The sequence below is a fragment of the Trachinotus anak genome, unplaced genomic scaffold, assembly GCF_046630095.1.
Source record: "Trachinotus anak isolate AG129_WGS33_773 ecotype Australia unplaced genomic scaffold, CSIRO_AGI_Tana_v1 ptg000032l, whole genome shotgun sequence".
NCBI classification, from domain to species: Eukaryota; Metazoa; Chordata; class Actinopteri; order Carangiformes; family Carangidae; genus Trachinotus; species Trachinotus anak.
The window spans coordinates 18014596-18033444 of NW_027273883.1; the positions used below are offsets into that span (position 1 = coordinate 18014596).

At 40.9% G+C, this 18849-nt stretch overlaps 1 long non-coding RNA gene across 4 annotated transcripts in view; it reads left to right on the forward strand.

Moving 5' to 3' along the window:
* Positions 1–18849, forward strand: part of LOC139613220 (uncharacterized) — a 116818-nt gene that overhangs the window by 63884 nt on the left and 34085 nt on the right. For all 4 annotated transcript variants that reach the window (XR_011686698.1, XR_011686697.1, XR_011686700.1 and 1 more), the window contains exon 4: positions 10450–10512. This is a non-coding gene — a long non-coding RNA (uncharacterized lncRNA). The remainder of the gene's footprint in view (positions 1–10449; positions 10513–18849) is intronic.

Consider the following 18849-nt stretch of genomic DNA (forward strand, 5'->3'; position numbering starts at 1 on the left):
GTGCATGTGTATGTGTGTGTGTGTGTGTGTGTGTGTGTGTGTGTGTGCGTCAAGGGCACTGACCTTTTTCCCCACAGGGAGGACAGTCCCTGTCTCATTAGGGAAGAGAGATTGAGAATGAGACAGAGAGACAGACAGACAGGAAGTGAGAGAAAGAACAAAAAAAAAAAGAGCAGAAGATGGGGAGAAAAAAGAAAGAAAGAGAGCAGCAGCAGAAGGCGGGGATAGAATGTATTAAGGGGTCAAAGTTCACTCATCCATTACCACAATGAGCAGGAAGGGCCGTGGCAAAGGAGGTCATGATGTTTTCTGATTCACACACACACACACACACACACACACACAAATGCAGAGGCACACACACACACACACATCTCCCGCTTCCTTCCATGAGGTATATGTCACAATGTAGAGTTGACTGTGGTTTAATTGAATCAAGACACAGTGTGTGGGTGTTTGAGGTTTAGGAAACAGGGGAAGGAGGGATGTGGGGGTGGATGGTAGAAGTGTGTGTGTGTGTGTGTGTGTGTGTGTGTGTGTGTGTGTACTTGCTACATGGTAAGGACCAAAAAAAGTATTTTACTAACAGAGTGAGGACATTCTGGGAAAGTGAGGACATTTTGGCCTGTCCTCACTTTTTGAGACACAGTCAAATCACATTTTGAGGGTTAAGACTTGGTTTTAGAGTTATGGTTAGAATTAGGTTTAGGCTAGGCTTAGGGTTAGGGTTAGGCACCCACATCACAAGTTGTGATGGTTAAGGTTAGGGTAAGGGGCTAGGGAATGCATTATGTCAATGAGTGTCCTCACAAAGATAGAAGTACAAGTGTGTGTGTGTGTGTGTGTGTGTGTGTGTGTGTTTATGTTTATATATATATATATATATATATATATACAGAAAATCTGATTGTCAGGCTCCATGTGTGTGTAAGTGCACCTATGGCTCTGTCTGTATTTGTGTGTGTGGTGTGGCGTGTGTGTGTGCGTGTGTGTGTATAGAAACGTGTGGGTGTTCTATACATGCGAGTTTGGGATTACTCAGACCTCCAGAGTCTTGATCCAGCCTGTGTGCCTGGTGACACAGACGGCAGGTTAAAATTTATTTCAAGAAATGAAGTAGAATGAAGTATGACTCTTTTTTTTCTCTCTCCCAAACAAAGCAAGATTTATATATGAACAGAGAGGAGGGAGGGGGAGGAGGGGAGAAACTACAAGAGCAGCTATAATTCAGAGAAAATCAAAGGATAAAATGAGGCCCTATTTGTTGTAAATATCATATTATTCTCATTAAAGGATATTAAAGTTACACTTTGTAGGAGAAAGAAAAAAGACTGGGGGTAAGAAAGACAGGGGTTGAGTGATGCTGAGTGCATGTCATAATAATCCTGGAAAAAAAAAAAACACAGAATAGCACTGAAGTACAAAGCAACCACAACAGAAGCCCTAAACCTCAACAAAACCCACCACCTTATGATCACAGAGCAATGCGGTTTATCTGGCAGGAGGTTCCTATACTTATTACAGTCATAATCTAAACTCCTCCTGTGTTCATGTTACTGCACTTATGTCCACACATGCCTCAAAGATCAGGTTCTTTAACCATTTGTGGGAGTGATGTGACTCAGACTTCCTGAGTGATCCAGTAGCTCAGTGTTGGTACTGTCAGAAGGCTTTCAAAGATCCTCGCATGGGCCTGTTTCCCTGTCTGAGCTTAGGTTGCTGAGCTGGAGGCATTTACACTGCCTATTTGAATGGTCGCATTCAGATATGTTGTTAGCTCACTGCAAATGTTATTCATGGTCGTGTATTGCCTGTTAGAAAGGGGGAGATGGATGGGTTAAGGATGAGAGAGAGATTGATGGATATAGAGAGAAGAAAATTCGGAGAAACAGCCGAAGGGAAACAGAGCGTTGGACCGAGAAACAGACAGACAGCAAGGACAGAGATAGAGAGAGAGTCATACAGGGAGAGAGAGAAAAAAAAGAGAGGGATGGAATTAAAGAAGCCACAACAGAAGCCCAAAGCCCACTAAGTCCCCCTCTCCTTATGATGGTGGGGTGTGGTGTGGTGTGGATCTGGCACAACTTCCTACAGTTCAACCCCTCTCTAAACATCTCATCTATACACCCAGTCAGAGACAAAGTCACAGCTAACCACATCACAACCTTTGTGCATGTGCGTGTGTGTGCGCGTATATGTGCGTATGTGTGTGTGTGTGTGTGTGTGTGTGTGTGGTTAGCTCAGCTGCTCCCAGGCTCACAGAAAGCGTACGCTGCCTGAGCGTGTCAGATCTGTCTCTTGATCTCATCTGTCTTTTTATTGCCTAATCCCCGTCTCTCTTCTCGTTCCTCTTTTCCTCCTCCTGTACCCCTGCTTCAGTCCTTCATCTTCTCCCTTCACCACCAACACCCCTCTCCATATTTCTCCTGAAGGTTTATATATAAACTTAGTTGCTCTGGAAACATGAGATTTTTTTCCATTCATGATAATAAAAGTTGTCCCTTTCCCTGTCCTCCGACATATATTTTCTTATTCCTCAGGTTTGATATCTCAGCAGCAGACTGAACCTTTCAAAGTGTCCCTGTTCGCTATAGATGAGTTTTAGATAGTAGCCAACACACCATATGGGTCATTCACGCACTGTCCCACTGGGTTTAGAGTGAGATGATGGTTTGCTCATGAATGTTTCATTCTGGTTTACATAACAGTGGCTCAGCTCTTTGGTAGCACACACAGAACATATGATTACAAAACGCTTTCTGTTCCATTCGGCCTTTTCTTACTCTGTCTGTATGTCACTCTCTCGTACCGTCTCTGTCCCTTTAAATCTGCCTCTCCTTCGCTTTCTGTCTCATTTCATGAAAATAACATCATGCAATCGAGACATGTCACCATCACACTGAGCCCCCCCCACCCCCCTTCAGCATTTTTTATTCCTATTTCAACTTGCCTTACTGGCAGGACATGTTTCATTTGTGTTGCTAATGCATTCACAGAAGGAATTCATAGATAAAGGAAAAGAAAGTCAGTGGACATAGTAAAACATGCTAATGGTAAAATAATGAACTGCATGAGTGTAGTAAAACAAAATGTAGCGTAACTAGAAAGCACGCACGAGTTCATTGCTCCAACAACGCAGCACAAACTTTAAATTTGTTATCTTCATAATGAAAATTTCTAAATCTGCATCCACGCAGAAACAGTGGTATATACATAGATATGGAGAATTGCTAAATCTCTATCACCTTACAGTATAAATCCATACTGTGCATAGCAGTAAGGCTGCTTAGTGCAGGTGCATAGACGATTTGTCTTCTATCTGTCTTGCCTGGAGGCAGCAGGAGACAAACTGCCTTGCCATACTTCTGTGTTCCTGAAACAGAGAAGGAAGCTTTTCATTTTCTGGCAAGGTCGTGAAACCTGAAGTAACTTTTTCAAAACTTTGGTCATATTTCATTCCTATTGTCTGCGGATTCATGTGTTTTATTTCTCCGTCCTGTGATATTGTGTCATGAGGAGAACTTGCAGGCTGCTGCGTCAGCCTTTCCTACTCCTGCTATAGGTCTCTGCAGTCCTGTGTATATGAGGTGAGGCCTCATTTTACCATCACCCTTTTATGTATTTGTCTGCAATTACTAAAGCAGATATTAATTTTGTCCTCCTGGAGGGCAGCTAGTCGCTCCCTCATGTCAGTCTGTCTGACATTTAATTAACATCTTGATCAACTTACTGGGTTCAAAGTTTCAACTCTCCTGCCTCAAACAAGTCCTTGCCATTAATGAAATAAACTACCTGAGTCTTCTGACTAAGGGCCAGATTTACACACATGAAAGCACAGCTCAAATTTCATTCAATTTGCGCACGCAATCTGCCTGTAATTAGCGTCTGATTTACTGAGGCAACAGATAATTACACAATCAGTGACTGAGCCTGCCTTCTAGGCGCATTCTGTGAGTGAAGGTGGATCAACTTTTCTGCCTTGTCATCAGCAGCTCCAGTTCGCATCAAATCATTTCTTTGTCACAGTCATGCAGTGAATCCAAACACAATCTGTCGCTTAATGTAAAGACACTATGGATGGAGCGGTGTGTCTGCTTTAATTGTAATTACACCGAACATCAGCTGTGGTCCAGCACCAGCTCCAAAAGCTGCCATTACGTTTCAGCTTGCGGTGCTAAGTAAAGACACCCCTACGTCTGAGTCAGGTCCTCTTTGCCATTGAGCCGAGTCCCTCTCACCACCCATAAATGTGAAAATAGTTAATGTGTTTCCATGCTGTTCAAATGCCTATTTCTGAACCAGCTGTGGTTCTAACCTCGGTTCCATCTCCACCTTCAAACATAGCCTCCAATACAGTATGTATGAGTCAGGTTCTTTTAGCCATTTATAAACATAGTGCTGAGCAGACAGTCACCCACAAATGTCTGGGTATGTCTCCACAGATACAGCAGGGGCTCCAGACCTCTCTTTAACCTGCCACTGAATACAGCTGGACCTTTCGTGACACCAGGTCATTCAAAGATATTAGGAGCTGTATGAGAGAAGTAATAATTCTTTTATATTCTCCTTCTTTAATTCCACCTCACATCTCACTCTCTTATCTCTTTATTCCTCACTCGGTCAGTTTGTCTGACTTACTCTCTAGGTATTTGCAGTGGTGATATCTGTGCATGAGTCAGGCCTGCTGGTATGTTTACTTGAGATTTTCTCCCTTTCTCTCTCCCACTCTCTGTCAGGTCCTCTTGGCCATTTAGTAGACTGTGAAGCTGACAGACGATGCCCATGAATGATAAATGATGACTGGAGGTCTGTCTGGTGCCAACAGAATGCATAATACAGCATAGACACAGTGATTCCAGTGCTTCCCACCAGAAACATGGTGCAGTTACTGTATCATATCTCTGGCAGATCTGCCCTCAGCAGGAAAGTGCGACTGCTTTAAGTGGATGGGATGCATTTGTTCCTGCATACAGTATGTCTGTGTGTTTTTGTGGAGTGGCTGGACGCAGACATGTCTACAGCACATACACATGCTTACACGCCTACATGTCTGTGTTTGCATATGTTTCTGCTTCTGATTGTGTTGTTGGCACCAGCATGTTTCTGTGCATGTGTCTGCAGGCAGGCATGCACTGCAGCTGCCTGTAAGTATTATATATTTCTGTGTGCCAGTGCCAAAACATGTGCAGTTTTGCTGGTGTGTGTGTGTGTGTGTGTGTGTGTGTGTGTGTCTGTCTGTGTGTTCCTAGTATGTAGGTCACCAATATATTCCTGATGAGGTCTAGTCCTCTGGAGAACTCTACCGATATGAGGGCCTAAATTAGACACTATTATCTGTGTGTATGAGTGTGTGTGTGTGTGTGTGTGTGTGTTTAGTGAAAGAGAGAGAACTAGACACCATTATCAGACATAATGGCATATAGGCATGCATACTCATTTTTGTGCACATGCATGTATGTTTGCCCATCAATGTGTGTAGGTGTTAAAGCACATGCTATTTCCAGCATAATGTATTTAATGTATTCGTGTATATGTGTGTTTGTGCATGTGTGTGTAAAAATGACACACCAGCATCATCTGACAGGCTTGTTGCCTGTTACCACTGACCTAAGCCTGTAAACCTCAGCCCTCAGTTTTAACAACTGTTGGCTCAGAAAGCCTGTCCATATTGCTGTTACTGAGCCAAATGGCTAATAAGCCTCAAGCACCACTCCAAGAGAACTATGTGCAGCAGTGGCCATGTGTTAAGGTGTTACTAAATGTAGAAAACACATATAACAGCCATAAGAAGCATGTTTGTGGCATGGAGGCTGGAAAAAGCTGATTTCATAGTGTGTAAAATGTACTTAATTCCAGTGTTTTTCTTGCTTAAAATAGAATTAAACTGTTTTTTCTGGGCAGCTGAATGTTTCAACAGACAGGTTTTTGGATTTTGTCAATCAAACACTCTCACACATGATTTCGTGCTTAGCTGTTATACTTTTATATGGCTACCATTGAAGAACCAAGGGCAAAGATAATGAGGTTTCTTTTAGGCATACAGAATTACACATCTTGTGTCACTTCCTTGATAGAAAATGTGTCTTTCTGCATAGCTCCTGATCTAGGACAGTTTGTCGAAACATTACATGTAATCCCCCCTTCATTTCAGGATGTCTATATTTCCAGCCAGCCTACTGTCTGTAAGTCACAGGGACAATACCACATGCGGTCTATCTGTCAAACCAATTCGGAATTTTGCTCGAGCTCAGCCCAAAAGTTATATTCAACCCGAGAAAGATGAATGGGAGTGAGAATGTCTACCTTTGAAAAGCTTCATGCTTTGACCAAATCATATGCTGTCACTCCTAAGCTTTAGAAGGCCTGCACTTTTCATCAAAGCCCTTGATGGCTACCTTTCACAGCACTGTCGAATACAGCCTCAAAAGCTTCCCTCCCTCCTTTCCTCCCTTCCCCTCCCAAATCTCTTTCTTCTCCCCTCCAATGTCGACTGCCCCTCTTCCCTGCCTTTCCTTCCCCCTCCCTCAATCCTTCCATTCCCCTTGTCCTTAATCCCTCCATCCCTCCCTCCCGCCCTCCCTCCCCTCCTCAATCAAACCATCAAATCCCTTCAGGTTTTTTTTTTTCTCTCTGTGTATGTGTGACTTCAGCACTGTCAAGGTAGATGAAACAAGAGGAAATCAGATTCATTACAGTCATAACCTGCCATGATAATAATCCACTACTATTCTTCCCATGTGGCGGTAGGCCGATGTTACTGGCCTTTTTGGGGTTTATTTGCATATTTGTTTCCCCTTTGTTTCTTTTGATGATTTATTTACTGCAGAGTGAAATGACAGCAGAGATCATTGATGATTGCTGTCGCAGGTGGATGGGTGCCTTTCTCCCCTTTGTAATTATTCCCTTTTTTCCTGATTTTCAATCAAGTTTTCCACTCATGTTCCATGGTGACAAGAGATGAGATGCAGAAAAAAAAACAAAAAAAACACACATACATTTTAGCATCGCTAGTGGAACCTTTGCACTGTCTAGCAGGAACGTGGCTTCCTTTGTTGTCGTAATGATTACAGAGTAGGAAAAAGCAGGAAAAGAGAGGAGAGATGGGAGAGAGTAGAGATCAAATGGAAAAATGCTGTAAACACAAAATGTGCTGGGAGGGCCACCTCACACACCTCCTACACACAGGACAGGAGAGTGAAAACACACTCACACATCCTGCTTTTCAGCATTCAACCAACGAAAAGACTGGATATGCTAACGATAGCAATTGAACGGTGCAGTTTGTGATCCCTTTGAGTGAAGTCTGAACACAAAGTAAAAATGAACTTCCAGGAGTTTATCTGCACACAAAACAATGTCTTAACAGTTGTAATCACAGTGAGTTGTGTCCACATAAGGGCCTTGATTGCAAAGCCACAGAAGCTGTATTCACAGTTTGCACCAGGGATCTACAGCACGTACACACACTTATACACACACACAACATGCTGCCACTCTGTCCCTGTATTACCCTATCCAGGAATAACAATGCATAATTCATGTCCTGAAGTCTCGTCTGCAGACAAAAGTCAGCGTTTGCATTTATTATTTATTGAAAACAGCACACATGATGAATCCTTCAACAAACAGGGCTTCCAGTAAGCACTGCACCTATTTCTTCTTCTCTTGCTGTTTGTGTTTTGGCATAGATTTAAGTGGGCTCATTAGCAGAGATGAGGATGTAAGGAGAGAAGAGGAATGGCAGGGTAGAAAGAGACAGAGAGAGACAGAGAGAGAGAGAAAGGCAGAGCGAATGAGGAAAGGAGGCCAAAGGATAAAGGAAGCATTTTTGTAAAGGTATGAATTAATGAGAGACTTGTACATCGCAAGCTAATTAATTTAACAATGAAATGCTTTAGGGAAAAGTTATACATTTTAGGACTTCATCACATTGAAACAGTAAAAGTTTACTATTGCTACCCAATGGGTATTTGAAATAACTTAATTGCACTGAAAAGCTGGAGGTAATGGATTTGTATCAATGTATAATATTCCAATCTTTTTTATGCTTGTTGCAGTGCTGCTACACCAGTGCTGCACTTCAGTAGAATTAGCACAAGAAAAATCACTTGCACATATACAGACACACATACACACACTATCACTGTCACAGTTAACACTTGTTGTGAGGACAGCTTGCCATGGGGATGGGAGGCAATTTATTGTCGAGTGAAAGGAGCATTTGCTATGCTATGCTAATGCAGTTATCATTTATTCCAGAGTACTTGCATTTTTTTTCTTCCTCTACTCCGCCCCTTCACCATCTATCACTCATCTAAGGCATGAGGTATTATCTTAGTGGAATATTTTATATTCAGTCTCCCCTTAGATGGGTGGAAGCACACATATGCGCACACACACACAGAGTCATTTTTGTTAAATCAAAAAAAATCAAATCTGGTCTAGCAAAGGTTGAATAATTGATGTGTTATGTTAAAAAAAGGAATGAAATAATCATAGCTTGTTGGATGTTGGAGAAACATCAAACCCAGAGTTGGAGCTTGGCAGACTGGGCTGAGCAGGGTAAGGGCCTTATGTATTTGGGACGGCTGCCCTGTGAAATAATAATGAATAGCAAAGATTTAGGGGATTAGGAGATTTTTGTTCTGCACTCTACCTGACACTTTGTGTGTGCCCACCCATGTTTTTTACAGAATGACCAGGGTACATCTATCCTGCATTAATACAGAAAGATTTTCTAAATATAGTTTGGTTTGGTGGGCAGGGGAATCATTCCAGCAGCCCTGCAAAAATGGATAAATGGCTGCAGCAGAAAATGACACCAGGATCACAAGAAGTGCTGATACAATGGGAAGATGTTGGTGCCACTCCACAAGCAATGCATCTCAGGGAGGCAGCAACAGCTTAGAAAGCAAGTAGGACTTTAAGGAAGCTATTTGTAAGTTTCGTTAGTGCTACATACCCAACGTCAACAGCTGTTCACTTACCAGTCTAGTTCAGCATCAAACTTCACTCATTTACTTATTTTCTTGTACCGAAGTTAGCAGGGTAACCAGCTAGCCCCCCCTCGGTCGGACTGTCTCACCACTCTCTGACAACGAGTCACTTTAGCGTCGAGTCTTCCCTAAAAAAGTCAGAGGGTGTATTACAAAACTCAAAATAAAATGGTTGAAGCTAGTGCCAAGACTGGTATGTAAACAGGTCTTAATGCTAACGTTGGCTATGTAGCAATAGCAAAACTTACCAATAGCTCCTTTAATGTCAGCAAAATGTTACATTTCCACATCATTTACTTTCTTAACATTAGTCTTTTTCCCAGAGCACTTAACAAAAAGTTGAATAACTGTAGTTTTGTTTTTTGATTATCTTTCAACATAAACCACCTCATCATCGTGATACTACCGATAAAATGATGAAAATGTGTGCATCATATTAAGTTTTAAAAATGCACATTTGACTTGGCGCATTATTTGGTGCTTCACTATGCTATAAGCTCATGGAACAATATCTGCTGGTTTACCACTGTAGACTAGTGGGTCTGGTTTTCATGGCAATAAAAGTCAGCCATGAGTACATATTGTACATCTCTTCATAGATTCACGGCCACATACACACTCACACAAACATCACTATGCAACGTTGCTTCAAATGAAGATAAACTGTTTTTATGTTTAGGACCACCTTTTAAGATTGTCCCCATTTGGGATGCAACAACAGTGCGTGATGAATACATTCATTCCAAGCTCCGGTGAGGGCTGTGCAGCCGTGCATCTCTGACCAATATCTTTTCATGATTGTTCGAAGGCTGTGCCGTATAGATTTTCCCGCACAGCAGCAGAGGGATATAAATGTTTTTTATTATTACTGTTTAAATTTCCCATTCGCCATCTGCATTTTTGCCCACAAGTTCAATTTGTGTTTAGTAAATGATCTCAGGGAATGAGATGCAGTGGGGTCAAGAGGTGCCTTTGCTCGCTCTTTCACTATGAGTGTTGGAATTAGGATTTCATAGATACACATACAAATAAGGGATGCAGTGTAAGGAACATGATGAGTTGCTGCAGAGAGGGTGAGGAGGGTGGGAGATTGACAAAAAGTGTACTGCAACCTGAATTCTTTTTAAAGAAAAAAGGCTTTTGAGTCAGTTGTTATTTTAGAATGAGAAAAGATCATGTTGAGAAAGAGCTTATTTAGGGTGCTGACAAATATGGCCTCTGAACGAGTGAGTACATAGGTGACAAAGAGACAAAATGTCCAACTACTTGTCCGTCTTGATTTAGTTCATGAGATATGGTCATCATGCATCAAGTTTTACTAAATGCATTTTGTTCCCTCTTCTGTTTATTCCATCCAAACTCTCCCCTCCGTGCCATTTCTGAGCCCTCTGACTAGAAAGAGTATAAGACTCAGGGGGCTTATTTTATTAATTCACTGTTTCCTCTGTTACAGGCCCCCTTCTTTGTAGTCCACATTGCGAGAGGACCACCTCACAGGGATTTTCCCCTTCACCAGGTAACCACAAAGGAAGAAAAGAAGCACATTATCCACATGTACACCATACCCCTCAACACACACACACACACACACACACACACACACACACACACACACACACGCTTTCTGTGCTATACAATGCTGACCACCAGCACAGCAGGAAACACACACGTGCACACACACACACACTCTGCATATTATCTTTATGAGGTGTTATACACCAGTGACCACCAACACAGGGTCTCACTGTTCTCTAATCCACACTCAAGCTGAAAAGACTGCTCCATGCAATGGAGGGCTTACACTGTCGGATTAATAGGAGTTTTAATTTGAGTCATTGTAAGAGCCCTCGATAATAACAATAGGTGCAGGAAAGAATACCACTGCTTCTATATGATATTGTTAAATGTCTGTACATTTTCAGCTGCTGCATTTACTGCAGTGACACACACACACGGCACACGAACACTGCATGTGAGTTTGTGTTTTTGATGAGCATACAGAAGCTTTATAAGACTGTGAAAGCTACTATTACAATTAAAAGTACTTAAAGCACAGCCACATGTTCATTTCCAAACCCTGTTACTATTATATCACTGCTGCTACTGCTCCTATTTTTCCAATTATAGTCTTATTTCCTTCTTACGTATTGAAGACTTAAAAAAATGTAGTTAAAACCAGCATGCAAGCAGTTAAAGGAACTATTTGTAAGTTTTGCTATTGTTACATAGCGAACTTTAGCATTAACAGCTGTTCACTTACCAGTGTAGAAGAAAATAAGTTCAGAATCAAGCTTCATTTCTTTACTCACCTAAAGCTCTCTCCAGCGGTGGAAAGCAACCCTCTTTTGTTTTTCCTCTATTTCTATCACTTCTTTTCTTCTACTGAAGTTAGCATGCTAACCAGCTAGCCCTGGCCCAATTGGCTGTCTTGTCAGCGTCTGATACTGAGTCACTGCAGCTTCCAGTTTGCCCTGAAGAAGTACCGATGCTCCGTGGGAGTATTTCCTCTTGTCTGGCAAGTAAACAGTTGTTAATGCTAACGCCGGCTACACAACAATGGCAAAACTTACAAAAAGCTCCTTTAAGGCCAATTTTAGCCATTTGTTATGCACTTAATGCACTAGTATGGAAATAGTACGTGTGCACAGACACACACAAGGGTGTGCTACATGAGAGAAAGACAGAAAGGAAGAGAAGAGGCCAACTGACAGGCAGAAAACACAAAACAAAACACAAGAGTCTGGCCCAAAGAACACTTGCAGCAGAGTGAAGAAAGTTTGATGAATAGATGGATGACTGGATAGAAGGAGGGAGTGGAAATAGGCTCTTTAACATTCTTAAAGGCAACAATAAAACCTTGGATTTAAGCATAAACAGAGGTAAACAAAGGCAGACTTACAGAATAACACTGTATTTTTCCTGCAGTCATTCTCTTCTTGTCTCTTTCTTCTCTTTTTGCATCCTGCCAGAAACATAACAGCTGTTCTGATTACATCTGCTTCTTTGTGTTAGAAAGTATAGCAGGAAGGAAAAAAAAGAAGAATTATATGTTAATTAAATCAAGTTGGATTAATCACATTTTGCACAAGGCCAGTGTGGTGCATTATTCCATCTCCCTGGTAAAGAGAATACAACTGAGAAACAACCAAACCCTAAAGTCTCGGAGGTTTTTGATCCATTTTAGTTAATAAAACCTTATTAAAACTTGCCCTTCAAAGCTAGAATAGTATTCTGACACTGCTGGTTGGAATTTTAATCAGTCTCTTGCCTTACAAATAAAATTGAAAACTCAGCAGATGTGTTAAACAAGAGAGAAGGATTTGAATATTGATCATTTTACCCCTCCGTGCATTGGTTGGGAAATGATTTTGAATTCCATCACTGGCCAAAAAAAAAAAAAAAAAAAAAAATGACAACACCTGTATCATCCTGCATTTGGCTTCCCTCCTTTCTCATTTTGTTCAAATAGACTACCACTGCTGAATTCCACACAGGCTACAAGCTTAAAATCATCCCCTGAATGTTAACCAAACGCATCCAAATCTTGCACAGGTGCACAGAATGTTTCTTTGCCTTATCTTTAGGTTTGCACAAATTTAAATCAGTGTGTTTTTAATAACATTTTTCATACAACTGTATATCACTTACTCCACAAAAATGCACTTTCCTAGGTTTGCTTTTACCAAGGCAGCTGCTGAGTTACTGCTTCCAAATGTACCTGTGAACAACAACAATATAATTACTGCGCAACACAAACAAGCGTAAGGAATGAAAAGCAAATCTAACTTAATTATAAATGGTAATTTAGAATTTTTAAAGACTTTTTCTTCTTCTTGACATCCTACTGACTTACATATATGGGCTCCATTATTTATTTCATCATTGTTATTTTATCTTTTAGTATTATGCCTGAAGTTGTCTTGTTGACAGCTACCAGCCTCACAGGAAGCAATTACCATCAGCACATTGAAAGCCCTGTTTACAGCTTTTTATTCCATTTTTTTTTTTTTTTTTTAAATAAGCTGCATGCATCATGCTATGCTGATATTGTTATTATTATACAAGATATTACTACACGGATTTCTCAGGCATTTATAACTGTTACAAAGGGAGCATAACAGATGAAAGAGAAATGTCTTTGCATAAGAAAAATAAGGGTAAGGTTGACACTTGATTAACATTGCATATTGATAGTGAGTTAATACTTTTATAAATGAGGGACTGGCACTTTAATGAAATCAAAGTTGAATCTGTCCCTTTCATTTTTTTTTTTTTTTTTTAACAGCGAGCTGTAACAGTAAAGCTGAACAATGCTCGGCTACACCCACTGTACATAACACAAGTAAGGCATCTATCACGTGCTCCTTGCATCCTCTGCTTGACCAAACTACAACAGACGACCTCACTTAAAGTACAACTTTGATAGAGAGCAAATGGACAAATTCATCTTCAGGTAAAATGAGAAGTTACAGTCTGAAAAACCCCCAGCTTGAGACCAGCCATCCCCTGGCACAAATGATGAACCTAGATATCGTTATGAAACCAGAATATCTTTACTGGAATGAGAACTATTTTTGATTTTTTTTTCTTCTGAAATATAGATTCTGAAAAGGAACAGAATTGCAAGAAAATGTGAGCATGAAAACCCACTAGAGTAGCCTTTTCTTTTTTCCTGCAGAGGTGTACATTTGAATATAGCTGCTAAAATTGTAATGTTTTAAGCATTAAATTGGGATGTGCTTCAGGATCGGCAAATTGGGACATCCTCGTTGATATGGAGATGCTTTTGGCAAGGAAAATGGCACGCCTCATGTATTATGCCGAAAAAATACACATTTGAAAGAAAAGTCTGATGCTGTAAGCAGGAAATTGGGGTAAATTGGCACATTCTTCCAGCTTTACATTAATTTGGGCTCGTGCTATTGTCAGGGCGTTGCAGGGTGACAGACAGATGGGCGAGGGCTGACACATGTTTTTGGAGGAGTTTAAAATTCAAATGCTCCTCATGTGTGAATGCAGACACCTGGGGTAATCAACTGGCTGTGTGTACGTGGTGTGAGTGGCATGCAAGGCTGTGTTTACCCAGAAGCCTCGCTGTCCCTGCCTGTCTTGTTGTCAGGGTGTCTCCCTTCCTATCTGGTGTCAGGTACACTGTCATGTTTGCTGACTGATTAAGAATCATGCTGCTAGGGAAAAAAAAGAAACATACTGTTGCTATTTTATCAAAAGAGGTTGAAATTATGGAGGCGAGGTATTTATTTGTGCTTGTGCTCCTGGTATGGCTGATCTGAGAGCTATTAAAAATTCATTCATTGGTAATACCCTCCCACTCGTCCTTCTCCATCTCCCTTCCCCTTTCTCCCTCTGTAGCACGCTCATTTTCTCAATGGTATCTCTGTCTCTTTGTGTCAGTTCACTTCATTTCATTGGCATGGGGTGTGATTCACTGTCTCTATCTCTCTTTGTTCAGTTTGTCTCTCCTTTCAGTCTGTGCCTCCATCCCTCTCTCGCTTCTCTCTTCAAAAATCTGGCATGAAATCGAGACAGGAGAGCGCCTGCTGCTTTTCTGACACACTCTTCCTTTCTTAAATCAAAACCAACTGAGGCGAAATCAGGTTATTACCTTAGCTGTGTTTCTTCTTTCTCCCTCTCACCCGTTCTTCCATTTTTGCTCAAGGTCTATGAAATTCTACACTTTGAAAGGAAACAGAGGGCAGCCGGTCAGTCAGACGAACGGGTGTGAGCTGGATTTGGAAGGGGATTTGCTGCATAAATAAAGCAGAGGAAAAAATGAAATAAATTCTGAAGTGTGAGATGGACATCCGACAGGGTTTGTTTCTATGTGACTATGTGTAAGTGTGTTTTTGTGTGCATATGGTAGCCTCTCAGGCTCCCTTCAAACTTTATGCTTCATGCCCCTCACACACACACACACAAACACACACACACACTGTCCCATTATGTAGGGTGGTGTTGACTTTCTGTTTTGGTTTGTTTTGGTCAGATATTTGTGATTTTTTTTCCCCATCCTTTCATCTGAGGAGAGAAATCAGCATCGACCGCGGCGTTTGCCTGTATGTGATCTCAGAAAGAGGGAGCTACATACTCAAGTCTGCAAGTGAAACAACTTTTGTACCGTAGGGTAGAGAGGGAATCAGTGGAGAAGTGGACTGGCAGGGAATGAGGGAGAGTAAGATGAGAAATGTTTGATAAACAAACCCAAATAAACTTCAAATAACTTCTCTAAGAGAGAGGGAGGGAGAGAGGGATGATGAAAGAAGTAGCGGCAAATGGGACCCAACTTTCGGTAAAGGTGAGAGAGCTGGATGGAGGGATGAAAAGAAAGTGGTGATTTTTATAGATAGCAAGCTTCAGAAACTCTGCTCTGAAATGATAGATGGATGGAAAAGGATGAAAGAAGTTCTAATGAATAGGACGGGATAAAGAGTTGAAGGAGAGCAGAAAAAACAAAAAACAAAAAAACAAAAAAAACAAGGACGGTCAGTAAACAGCATGGCACACAGTCAAGCACACATAAACAACCACCGCTAAAGATGGATGATAAAGACGGAGGAATGGCCACATCAGTGATGGATGATCAGCGATGATGACGGATGAATGAGTGATTGGATGGAAAAAAGAGGGAGGGAGAGCTGTAAACAAGTGTGAACAACCTCGTAGGACAGGCAAAACAACAGGAGGAAGGATGAATGGATGAGAGGAAAGGATAGAGGAAAGTGATAAAAAAGCAAAAGGGTTCAGTAACCTTGATGTGGGATGGAAAGGTAGAGGAACCGTGAAAGACAACGACCCTCAGCAACTTAGGACAATGAAATTTAGAGAGCGGAAGGAAAGATGGAGGTCACAGAGGCAGAATTCAGACAGAATAATGAAGAAATGCACTTAGATTAGAAGGGCTGTTCACTAAAGAGAATCTTTACAATGAGACTTCTGTATATAGGAATGATTTGGAGCTGCAAGAGGTATGTCAGGGTGTTTACTTCTGTTTGTGTGCCTGTCTTACAAGGCCCATGTGACGAGGTCAGACTGACACTTTTGTGTGTTTTTGTCCTGACAGCGACAGCTCCACAACACTGTCACAAGACTCGCAGTTGACACAACAGACCTAATGAGCACACTTGACCACTTGTCCACAGGAAAACCAAGTAAAGGAAGCAGGCGAGTGCAGATGTAAGATATTTCACAGCAGACTGAAATAGCCTCATTTAAAAGCTCAGCACAAGAGGCAAATCATCTTTGCAGAAACAGGGTGTTTTTCATAAAAATGTGACTATAATTTGTTCAGTTGAAATTATATTTGGAGTCTAGCCTTGCGTGCTATGGGGGAAGTTCCATTCCAGTCGAATTCACCTGATATGCCTTCGCACTGGAAGAAAGTGACCAGATTCAAAGCTGCACAAACATATGAAAAAAAAGTATTAAAAAAAAAAAAAAAAAAAAAATGTGCAATGTAAAAAATGTCATGACATTTTTGGTTTGAAGGAAAGTGTGGACCACTGTGCCACTCTATTTTCCACAGGTGTGGCTTAAGGCAAGTTTGTTATTGTTAAGTCACTTTTAGCCAAGAATATGTTTCATTAAACTGCAGGGTATGTGTGTGTGTGTGTGTGTGTGTGTGTGTGTGTGTGTGTGTGTGTGCTGTATTATGTGGTTATAACATATGTGTACACTCCCACTTTGAAATGAAACTTTTTTTTTAACCATTTCTAAACAGTTTAAATTTGTTTTATATGTGATTTAAGCCTGAACAAATCTTAGTCTGGGGTTGATGAATGAAACTTTCCTCTCATGACCTCCATTCCTCATGGTGAGGACTAAACAAGGCTTCACTGTGTTCATCCCAGAGGCCCATCCTCTCTCACCTGTGCAAATTACCGTGTGTAAACAGACTGGATCACAGCAGCTTCATGTGGTTAGCCACTTCCCTTGCTGGGACAGGGTCTACTCAGGAGAAATAAGCCATTTCCTGTTCATTGAGGGAAAGATATGCCCCACTGTAACTTACTGTAATACTTTCCAGGTGGTGGGTGGATTTTATCTCGTTGGAGAATGTACAGTACTCAACAGGAAACATGCTCATTAATTTAGAGTTAAATGCTTGCTTTCATTGGTTTAATTTATTTAAAACATACAAACTGTATGTTTTAATAATAAAAAAATTACATATATTCTATAAGAAAAAAAACATCTAGGTATGCTTATTCGACTACAGCTACAGTAATTTCAAATATATACTTCCAGATGGGTCCACATGAACCAGGGGATGTGGTGCTTATATGTAAAGCATTTATCAACATAATTTAACTGTATTAATATAAATATAATATGGCACATACGGTAATTATGGACATATCACGCTCAGCATAAAGTAATATTGTTTTTGATAGTGATTTTATTTTCTTTGCACCTGCTCTGCTGGTAAGCAAAAAGACTATATTTATATTTCTTTATACAGTATAAGCGTTGTTTCAGTACTGTGAAAAGTTCAACCACTCAGCACTTAAGCTGGGAAATGCTGTGTTTTAGCACTTCTGTTGCATCTCTCAGATAAAATGCTTGATATATCTGCACTCATCCAGCCACTTCTTCAGATCAGTAAGATCTGGAAATCTGGCTGATTTTGGTAGTAAACACAGCACAGAAGCTGCTTCACTTGAAGTTACCAAAGCTCCTCTTTCAGCGGCATAGATGTAAGTGAATACTTGTTTATCTGACTGATCATCATGGAGACTATGTGAGAAAAGACACTACTCTTAATTGGTTTATATCGTATCTCTGAAAAACATATAGTGCCCTGTCACTTTGTCACATAATTTGATGTCTTTTTAATGAACGATATTGCAAACTCGTGCAAAATCCTGAATGCTGCTGATGGGATCTAATCTCCATGACAGCTTATTTTGCAGGCTGACTCCTCCTGATCTTCTGCAGTGATATGCATGTTGCACAGCATGAATGTTCCATCACACAAGTTACAAATACACTGACAGGGAAGTTAAAAGTACATGCTCATTTTTTTTGATAATAAGCATTGCATTGATTCTACACAATCAAATATTTAATGCACATTTAAATATTAAAAAGTATCAACATTTAAAGTGTATGACTTAGTAATGTCTTAAATACATAATGTACTTGAGCCTCAATATATTATGTGATATGAGTTAATGCTTTGGATGGGTCATTTATAAATCCTATAAACTTTTTAACTGGTCTGTGGAAGTGGCCTCACAAGGTCATCTCAAACACTGCTCTAATTTCCAAGCCTGACCTTGTGCGTGCATGTGTGTGTGTGTGTGTGTGTGTGTGTACGTATGTGTGATAATGAAGCATTCCTGCCAGAGTAGAGGCATGTCCTGGCTAATCCACAGGCCAAAGCACACAGGCGGTTAAGTTTCCATGACCTCAACTTCATGCTGTTCAAAACATGCACACGCATGCACACATATACAGACGCACACGCACAATGTTATTTCTTCCTCTTGCTTTGACTCTCTGTTCTCTCTCCCCTCCTGCTGTCTTTCATCTCTTCCTCTCACCACTGCCTCTTCTCACTGAATTGCAACATTTTGTCAATTACCATTTAGCTCATTGCTAACCCACAGAGGAGCAGCATCCTGTGTTCTGTAATACCACAGGAGTTCTGTCATCGTCAGAACAATTACGTCAATTAGCTCACATTTAAATGCTTTCCAGAGAGGAGCACCTTCGCTAATAACAGTCCAATGAAGGGACAACCAACCAATTAATCTCACTCTTAATTGCTCAGTAGGTACAGTCAGTCAGTCATAATCTCCCACCCTCTCTCTCGCTGCTTTCTTCCTTGCTTTCA